Below are 10,291 nucleotides of genomic sequence, written 5' to 3'. Positions count from 1 at the left end.
AATATTGCGATTACAAACTACTTAGCAGTTTCAGAGTAGCTTCAGACTTACTCGGCATCTGCGATCAGTTCACTGCTTGTCGTTCCTGGTTTGACGTCATAAACACACCCAGCGTTCGCCCAGACACTCCTCTGTTTCTCCAGCCACTCCCGCGTTTTTTCCGGAAACGGTAGCGTTTTTATCCACACGCCCATAAAACGCCGTGTTTCCGCCCAGTAACACCCATTTCCTGTCAATCACACTACGATCGCCGGAGCGAAGAAAAAGCCGTGAGTAAAAAAACTATCTTCATAGCAAAATTACTTGGCGCAGTCGCAGTGCGAACATTGCGCATGCGCACTAAGCTGAAAAACGCTGCGATGCGAAGAAAATTACCGAGCGAACGACTCGGAATGACCCCCATGGTTTTGCCCAACTGCTAAAAAATTTCCTGCTGCGATCAACTTGGAATTACCCCCATGGTTTTTCTCATTAGAGAAAGATTTTCCTTTTGCAATCAGGTCTGAATTAAGCACAAAGGGGGTAATTCCAAGTTGATCGCAGCAGGAATTTTGTTAGCAGTTGAGCAAAACCATGGGGGTAATTCCAAGTTGATCGCAGCAGGATTTTTGTTAGCAATTGGGCAAAACCATGTGCACTGCAGGGGAGGCAGATATAACATGTGTAGAGAGAGTAAGATTTGGGTGGGTTATTTTGTTTCTGTGCAGGGTAAATACTGACTGCTTTATTTTTACACTGCAATTTAGATTTCAGATTGAACACACCACACCCAAATCTAACTCTCTCTGCACGTTATATCTGCCCCCCTGCAGTGCACATGGGCCCTCATTCCGAGTTGTTCGCTCGCTAGCTACTTTTAGCAGAAATGCAAACACAAAGCCGCCACCCTCTGGGAGTGTATCTTAGCATATCAGAATTGCTAACGAAAGATTAGCAATTGCTTAACGAAAGATTAGCAATTCTGCTAATATTAGCAGAAAGCAATTTCCTTGCAGTTTCTGAGTAGCTCCAGACCTACTCCTAGATTGCGATCACCTCAGTCCTTTTAGTTCCTGGTTTGACGTCACAAACACGCCCAGCGTCCGACCAGCCATTCCTGCGTTTTTACCTGGCACACCTGCGTTTTTTAGCACACTCCCTGAAAACGGCCAGTTTCCACCCAGAAACACCCACTTCCTGTCAATCAGCAGAGTAAAATAGCATATTTCTCTAACGTCCTAGAGGATGCTGGGGACTCCGTAAGGACGATGGGAAATAGACGGGCTCCGCAGGAGATAGGGCACTTTAAGAAAGCTTTGGATTCTGGGTGTGCACTGGCTCCTCCCTCTATGTCCCTCCTCCAGACCTCAGTTTTACACTGTGCCCAGAGCGAGATGGGTGCACTGCAGAGAGCTCCCCGGAGTTCTCTGCCTAGGAAGCATTTTTGTTTGGATTTTTTCTACATTTTTACAGGGAGCACTGCTGGCAACAGGCTCCCTGCATCGAGGGACTGAGGAGAGAGGGGCAGACCTTCTTAAATGATAGGCTCTGCTTCCTCGGCTACTGGACACCATTAGCTCCAGAGGGGGTGAACGCAGGTTCTTACTGGGCGTCCATCCCCAGAGCCGCGCCGCCGTTCTCCTCACAGAGCCAGAAGAAACGAAGTCAGAAGACGTCTAAGGCGGCAGAAGCCTTCAGAGCTTCACTGAGGTAACGCACAGCACCGCAGCTGTGCGTCATTGCTCCCATACACCTCACATACTCCGGTCACTGTAAGGGTGCAGGGCGCAGGGGGGGCGCCCTGGGCAGCAATATAACACCTCTCTTATGACAAAAGACAATATACATGGCAAAAGACAATATACATGTACAGGTGGGCACTGTACATGTATATAAAAGAGCCCCCGACATTTTTTAATAACTATGAGCGGGACTGAAGCCCGCCGCCGAGGGGGCGGGGCTTCTCCCTCAGCACTCACCAGCGCCATTTTCTCTCCACAGCACCGCTGAGAGGAAGCTCCCCGGACTCTCCCCTGCTTACACAAGGTGAAGGGGTGTTTAAAAGAGAAGGGGGGGCACATAATTGGCGGATAACATATTATACAGTGCGGCTGGGGAAAAACATTTTGTGTTGGTCTCCAGGGTCATTGCGCTGGGGTGTGTGCTGGCATACTCTCTCTCTGTCTCTCCAAAGGACCTTAAAGGGGATACTGTCTTCAGAAAAGAGTTTCCCTGTGTGTGTGTGAAGTGTGTCGGTACGCGTGTGTCGACATGTTTGACGAGGAAGGCTCGTCAAGAAGGTCAATTATCAACTTACGTGCGTCCAGTGTCTGCATATTCTTACATAAGTGTCAGATCTGAGATGCCTCCAGTGTGCAACATTTACATATTTTCACGCAGCTGCTATATAGTAAACCACGGCTGCAACAGTATTTACATACATCTCTGAATCAGGCTCTTTATACATGGATCTTCCCCAAATAACATGAAGACATGGTTTATGGGCCTAATTCAGACCTGATCGCACCTCTGCGAATTTGCAGAAGTTTGCAATCGGATAGTCGCCGCCCAGACAGAGTAAAAAACAACCCTGTGCAAGTCTGCGTACGCCGTGTGAAAAGTTTTGCAAACGTTGATCAGCTGCAAATCCATTCGTAACTCACTCACCATCAAAGTCTGTGCATAGCCCAGTGCGAAAGAAACAGGCTGATCGGGCCAAAGCTGACGTCACACACTCGCCCTGGAAATGCTTGGGAACACCTGCATTTTTCCTGACACTCCCAGAAAATGGCCACTTACCACCCCCAAATGCCCGCTTCCCGTCAATCAGCCTGCGTTCGCCTAGCGATCAAAAAAGATACAGGATTCTTTGCAGTTTGGCATCGCGCCTGCACATTATGATCCGAACGCACGCACAGTCGATCGATAATCGGCCTCTGTGCGATTTCGCTCAACAGTGATCAGGCCCTATATTTTTGTAGGCGTTTTGCCTACCTCTGGATAACTGATATTTTTCGTGGGTTAAAGGTTGAACTGTGTAACTATGACTTTTAAACCTACACAACTAGTTGTCATGTAAATTACACTTATCTTTTTTCTTACAAGGTAGCATTCATTTTTATCTGACATTCAGGGAAAATAGACCAAACCTTCAAGGCTTACTTTGTAAACACTGCTGATTCTTAAAATAAAAGGTGACATCATTGCGGACAGATAGCAACGGGGTCAAAGTTTCAGCTGCACAAAGCTAATTAGTTGAAAAACAGACAAGAGTACCTGTCCTTCTTTACTTACAGAGAAAACATAAATGAGACAGCTCTAATATAGGTTGCTGAATGCCCTTCCCACTAAAAAAATAAAGTTGTAAAGAAACATAGGAATTGAACATTTTTCAAACATACTACTAATAATAATAATAATAATAATAATAATAATAATTATAATAATAATAATAATAATAATAATAATAATAATGGCAATAATAATACAAGAACTACTTGTCTTTAAAATGAAATGAACAGAAATGATAAACATAAAATAGTGCAAGCTACAGTTTAGTCATAAAAAAATCAGCTGCATAAAGCTCTAACACTGGACATCTTGCTGTCTGTGTTATCCAGTCCTGCCAAGGGGACATTTAAGGGGATGTGGTTAGCATCCCAAGGGTTGGGATTTCGGTGGTAATGTGACCAATGCCGGCATCCTGACAACACTAGGAATCCAGCGCTGGAACCCGACCGCTGGCATCCCAAAGGTAAGTACCAGGGTGACAGTTAGGGTTAGGCCCCTGGAGGGTTAAGCCCTATAGGGGGGTTAGCCAAAGCCGCCACTGCGACCCCAGCCCCTCACCCCCCAAGTCTTAGCCCTAGCCAACACCCCCTGTGACTTATATATAGAAGATCCTAGTTTTGGCACGCTGATTGTTCTTATGTTCCTCAGAAAGAAAAAAAGTAAAAGTCTTTGATAGTGCAGAATGACTTCTCACAAATATGGAATGATACCACCACCATGTGATAAACTCCACTCAATTTAATAAGTGGGGAACTACACACCATCAGTGACCACCCCAATCAATGCCGGGCCAACCATACGTGGGCTACGCAGCAGTGTAGAGCGCCGGACAGTGGAGGCCGCCACTGCTGTGAGTGAGTCACCATCACTCACTGTACAGCGCCACGTCCGTCTGCCCACCCGCCTTGGATACAGGCTGCTCTCATGCCCTCTATAACCGGGCCTCCCAGCTCACACTGCTGGCCGGGCTGCAGTTACCGCGATCACAGCAGGAACCATGGCCCTCATTCCGAGTTGTTCGCTCGCTAGCTGCTTTTAGCAGCTTTGCACACGCTAAGCCGCCGCCTACTGGGAGTGAATCTTAGCTTTGCAGAATTGCAAACGAAAGATTCGCAGAATTGCGAAAAAAAATTTCTTTGCAGTTTCTGAGTAGCTCGAGACTTACTCTGCCACTGCGATCAGTTCAGTCAGTTTCGTTCCTGGTTTGACGTCACAAACACACCCAGCGTTCGCCCAGACACTCCCCTGTTTCTCCAGCCACTCCCGCGTTTTTCCCAGAAACGGCAGCGTTTTTTCACACACACCCATAAAACGGCCAGTTTCCGCCCAGAAACACCCACTTCCTGTCAATCACACTACGATCACCAGAACGAAGAGATTTCTTCGTTAAGCCGTGAGTAAAATACCAAACTTTTTAGCAAATTTACTTGGAGCAGACGCACTGCGAACATTGCACATGCGCAGTTTGCGACAAATCGCTCCATTGCGGAAAAAAATAACGAGCGAACAACTCGGAATGAGGGCCCATGTCCAAAAGTCAGAGAATATCAGAGCCACCATATCAGAGAAGGTCTCTCTCATCCCCTTCTATATATCTCTCTCTCTCTCCCTCCCTCCCTCTCTCCCATCTCCCCCTCTCTCCCTCTCCCATCTCCCCCTCTCTTCCCCCTCTCTCCACCCCCAGTGTTCTTGTCAATAATTATGCCATTTGTAAATAAGTCTAGTTTATCCAGTCAGTGGCAGTTCTAGGGGTGGGTAAAGTGTAATGTTTATAAGGGGCTGTACCATGGCATTATGTGTAAAAGAAGCTCTACTGTAGTGTAACGTGTAAGCTAACGGATGCTACTGTGCGGTGTAATATGAGTAACTGACGCTACTCTGAGGTGTAATGTGAATTGGTACTATTCTGTGGCCAAGTCTCTTTCCCATGAAACCACGCCCCTATATATTCCAATAAGGGGTGCCAAAATATATTTTCGCTTACCAAAAAAAATTAGGCTTGGGGCGGCCCTGACCCAAATGGTAATAAAATTACCTTTGAGTATGCCTCACAATAAGTTTTTTAAACAATGAATATAATTATAAATTCTACTCCTTTAAGCATAGAAGTTGCACCATGCAGGGAAAAGGAACACCTTTTATCCATGCCCTCTGGTAATGAGGTTACCTCTTATAATACCTCATATATGAAGTTATAACTAAACTGCATAATAACAACTCCTATAAGGCATCAGCTCCTTCTCAGGACAATTTTCTTGATTCAATTTCTTTTCACAACTACAGGACAATGTATAGCAAAAAAAAAAAAAAAAAAAATGTGCATAGCATAATATTGTTTAAAAGTTTTATTTAAAACGCACATAAAATGAAACATAGAATTAAATGCCTACCAGATGGACAATGAGTCCTAGCAAAATCAGACAAAGCATAAATTAGAGTCTCCGTTACTCCAAAAAGTCCCATCAGACACTGCTCACCAAGGTTCCAGGCATCCAGATCCACATAGGGTCCCCCGCCAGCAACGCGTTTCAGTCTCCCTTCCTCAGGCTGCGGAGGTGATAGATTAGATGTAACACTTTTTACCCTCACACAATTGGTCTTCCCCGAGGATGTACAGGATCTTATGTATTTTGTTGAGAACATAAGTGGTCGGGATATTTGGACTACACACATTAATAAATTCCAATTGATCTTTTGTTAATGTTCTCAATAAGATCTTTCAAATCTCTCATTAGTCTTAAATTGGGATCACTTTTCAATTTCTTATATATGTGTCCTGTCAATTGTTAATTTAACTCATTTATGTAATCTGATCTATTACATAGTCCAGGAAGCCAGGGGCCGCTGCTCCGGTGAGCGCTGTCGGGCATCGGATCCCCCATATGCTGTGCTGTGACCCCGGTGCAGCAAAGTGATGCTGAAAAGCGTCAGCGCACTTTACAGCATCGGGAGTCACAGCACAGAAGAAGGACCCGGTAACTGGCAGCCTCCTGGAGCAGCGGACACCGGCTCCTGGACTGGTAAGTATAAAATCCAGGGCGGGGTGGCTTTTTGCGGCGCGGGGTAGTAGCAACGGGAGGGGTGGCGGTACCTGTGCAGCAGGACATCGGGATATTTTTTACGAAAAATACCTCAGATGAGCTCTGTCCCTACATGCAATAATTGATACATCTATGCGATGTACTCAATTATTGCAGTGTGAGTCTGGTCGAGTTTATCATGTCGAGTTTATCACCTGCCATCCGCAGCATCAGATGCGGGTGGTGATAAATAGACCTCTAAGTCTTAACACAACCAAGAACTGAGTTAGTACAAAAGATGGGTAGTTCCGCACAAGGTTAATGTTCCAGACAGGACCTCAATGAGGATATTTGTCTGTTGCCGACAATAACTGAAATATACACAATGTGTTAATCTGTGGTGCTCCCAGAGTCAGTAGAAAATGCATGTGGAAAAATAAAGACTCTATGTTGGGGCACTCTTATAAAAATTGAATCGACGATAAAACAACTTTTAAAAAAATATCAAGAAAAATTCAATACAAAGGGTTAAACCTGTCTCATAAATACATTTTAGATGGGTTTGTTGATCCCATAGGGGTATCCTCTTAAAAGGTCCTTATTACTGCGTATTAAGGGGGTCATTCAGACCCATTCGCACGCAGCGGTTCTTCGCTGCGGTGCGAACGGGTCGGAACTGCACATGCGCGGTGCCAGCAATGCGCACACGCGTCGTTGCCCAGCGACAGCCATCGCCGGTCAACAACCAGAAGAGAGAAGAAAGTGATTGATAGCGCAATCGCAAGAAGATTGACAGCGGGGAGGCGTTCCGGGGCGGATAATCACCGTTTTCCGGGTGTGGAGATCCGAACGCAGGCGTGTCCAGGCGTTTGGAGGGCGGATGTCTGACTTCATTCCCATGACCTTCGTTGCTGGATCCGTTGCACAGGGTAAGTAAGTCTGACCCTGATCTTGTTTTGTAGGAATATTTTTTAGCATAGCAGGGCTGCACAAGCGATCGCAGCCCTGCTATGCTAAAATACACTCCCCCATAGGCGGCGTCAAGTTGATCGCACGAGCAGCAAAAAGTTGCTACGTGCGATCAACTCGGAATGAGGGCCTAAATTAATTACAGATGATAGAGCATAAAAGTGATAGATTGTTGCCTAAGTAGGTTATGGATCACCCTCTGCTTCAGTGTTTGGCAGTAGTGTCACCATAAGGAATTTTTTTAGTAACACTCAAATACACTGTGAACATGTTAATATTGGATACATTGTGAACTATTGTATACTCCCTATGCAAATTCATATGCTGATGTAAACTCCTTATTGTATCAGATTTATCGAAACCAGAATACTTGATATCTACAGTATGTGCAGAACTTGATAATAGAAATACTCTACATCTCTTGTTATTACCAGTTATCTATATAGTGCACACATATTCTGTAGCGCTTTTACATAGAATATTTGGCCATTCACATCATTCCCTGCCCCAGTGGAGCTTACAATCTATATTTCCTACCACATGTACACGCACACACATTCACACTAGGGTTAATTATTGTTGGGAGCCAATTAACCTACCAGTATATTTTTGGATTGTGGGAGGAAACCGGAGCACCCGTAGGAAACCCACGCAAGTACGGGGAGAATATACAAACTCCACACAGTTAGGGCCATGGTGGGAACTGAACCCATGACCTCAGTGCTGTGAGGCAGTAATGCTAACCATTACACCATCCTATATAACAATATAGGAGGACAACAATATTCTGCCTAATGATAGCAGTGCACTCCTGCTCAGGCTGAGTATGTTACTATCAATATTGCATCTGTGCTAAATTGTTGATGAAATGCACTTTTCTGTTCATATGTCTCTGTACTTTATAATACATAGGTTAATTACATAACCTTACAGACCTGTTTTCATGGGTCAGCCTCTACTATACCCATTTTTTAACATATTACCATCAATTGTGCATATTGATCAATTTTGTGTCTGCTCATACATGTATTAGACCCTTTTGAGTCTATTTTCAAAACTATAATTGTGCTTTAACTCATTGTTTCCTATACAGCGCTCTCACGGCATGATATAGAGGTCATTTGTATAAACCTATAAAATTTGCTTTTACAGGTCACTACTTACCTTCACTAATCTCTATTTTTCAGACTCATATCTAACCCTTCTATTATCTATTAATGTGCTCTTCATCCAAAGACAGTTCTCTTTGAACTAGAGACACGAGGGTCATTAGCTGTCCTGGACAGCAGAAGCACTTCTTTTTTTTCCATGGTACCAGTACTCTCTCATTCAGCAGATTACTGCCATACTCCATAGGAAACGCCCGATCTCATCCGGTCTTGGAAGCAAATCAGTGGTAGGCCTGGTCAGTAGTTGGTTGGGAGACCACCAATGAATACCAGGTGCAGTAAACATGCGCTGAACAGCAGAAGGAAGGTATCCAACTTTATACTTTCATATACTCAATACTTTCCTCCCCTTTTCTACACACACAGCAGTTAATCTCTGTGTTCCCGTCAAAACTGATCCAACATTTTTGTCTGTTATACTTTTGATTGTAAAGGGAATTGTTTGACAGAACCTAACCGATATGAGCCATACTTGCCTACCTGCCCCTCTCCATGAGGGAGAAAATGCTCTGTTCCTGGACTTTCCTGGTAATGTATGATTGCCAACACCTGTGGAGAGCTAGTTAATTGATAAGAAAGGTGTTTCACCACAGGTGATGGCAATCATACATTACCAGGAAAGTCCAGGAACAGAGCATTTTCTCCCTCATGGAGAGGGTCAGGTAGGCAATTATGATATGAGCAGACCTTCAAATAACAGGTGATGAAATACATTTGTTATTTCCCTACTTGTTTCTTCTCCGTGGTAGAGGAGACTTAATACAGTGATAGTATAATCTTTATAACTACAGGCTGGTAAAGTTTATGAAATATTCTGCTGAATAAAATGCCTTATGGTGACACTACTGCCAAACACTGAAGCAGAGGGTGATCAATAACCTACTTAGGCAACAATCTATCACTTTTATGCTCGATCATCTGTAATTAACTTAATACGCAGTAATAAGGACCTTTTAAGAGGATACCCCTATGGGATCAACAAAACCATCTAAAATGTATTTACGACAGACAGGTTTAACCATTTGTATTACATTTTTCTTGATATTTTTCACCAAGGCTTTAAGACATAGGTCTGCAAACTCGGTCCTCATTACCCCACACAGTGCATGTTTTGCAGGTCTGCTCACAGAATCACAAGTGAAATAATTAACTCCACCTACGGACCTTTTAAAATGTGTCTGTGAGTAATTAATTCACCTGTGCACCTGCTGGGTTACCTGCAAAACATGCACTGTGTGGGGTAATGAGGATCGAGTTTGCAGACCTATGTTTTAAGATAATCTGTTCTCAAACTAGGTCCTCAGGACCCCACACAGTGCATGTGTTGCAGGTACCCAACCCAGCAGGTGCACAGGTGTATTCATTACTCACGGACACATTTTAAAAGGTCCACAGGTGGAGCTAATTATTTCACTTGTGATTCTGGGAGGAGGCCTGGAAAATATGCACTGTGTGGGGTCCTGAGGACCGAGTTTGAGAACCTGTGATCTATTTTCTGCACTATAGCGTAAAGTTCATGTGTGCAACTTATAACTATCTATGTTTATTATGTTCGATTGCTTTTTTGTCACACTAATTTTATTCTGTATATAAAAGTTTTATCGTCAATTCAATTTTTATAATAAGAGTGCCCCAACATAGCAGCAAATTTGTTAGCAGATGAGCAAAACCACGTGCACTGCAGGGGGGTGGGCAGATATAGCATGTGCAGAGAGAGTAGATTTGGGTGGGTTATTTTATTTCTGTGCAGGGTAAATACTGGCTGCTTTATTTTTACACTGCAATTTAGATTTCAGTTTGAACACACCCCACCCAAATCTAACTCTCTCTGCACATGTTATATCTACACCTCCAGCAGTGCAC

The 10,291-nt window shown here is 44.1% G+C and overlaps 1 pseudogene; it reads left to right on the top strand.

The window, feature by feature from the left end:
* The first annotated feature begins 8,594 nt into the window (after positions 1 to 8,594).
* LOC135052145 (5S ribosomal RNA) lies at positions 8,595 to 8,713 on the top strand (annotated as a pseudogene).
* Positions 8,714 to 10,291: the final 1,578 nt, after the last annotated feature.

The sequence above is a fragment of the Pseudophryne corroboree genome, chromosome 2 (assembly GCF_028390025.1).
Source record: "Pseudophryne corroboree isolate aPseCor3 chromosome 2, aPseCor3.hap2, whole genome shotgun sequence".
In the NCBI taxonomy this organism is placed as follows: domain Eukaryota; kingdom Metazoa; phylum Chordata; class Amphibia; order Anura; family Myobatrachidae; genus Pseudophryne; species Pseudophryne corroboree.
The sequence above is the reverse complement of the archived record's forward strand: the minus strand, read 5'-3'. Positions and strand labels throughout refer to the sequence as shown.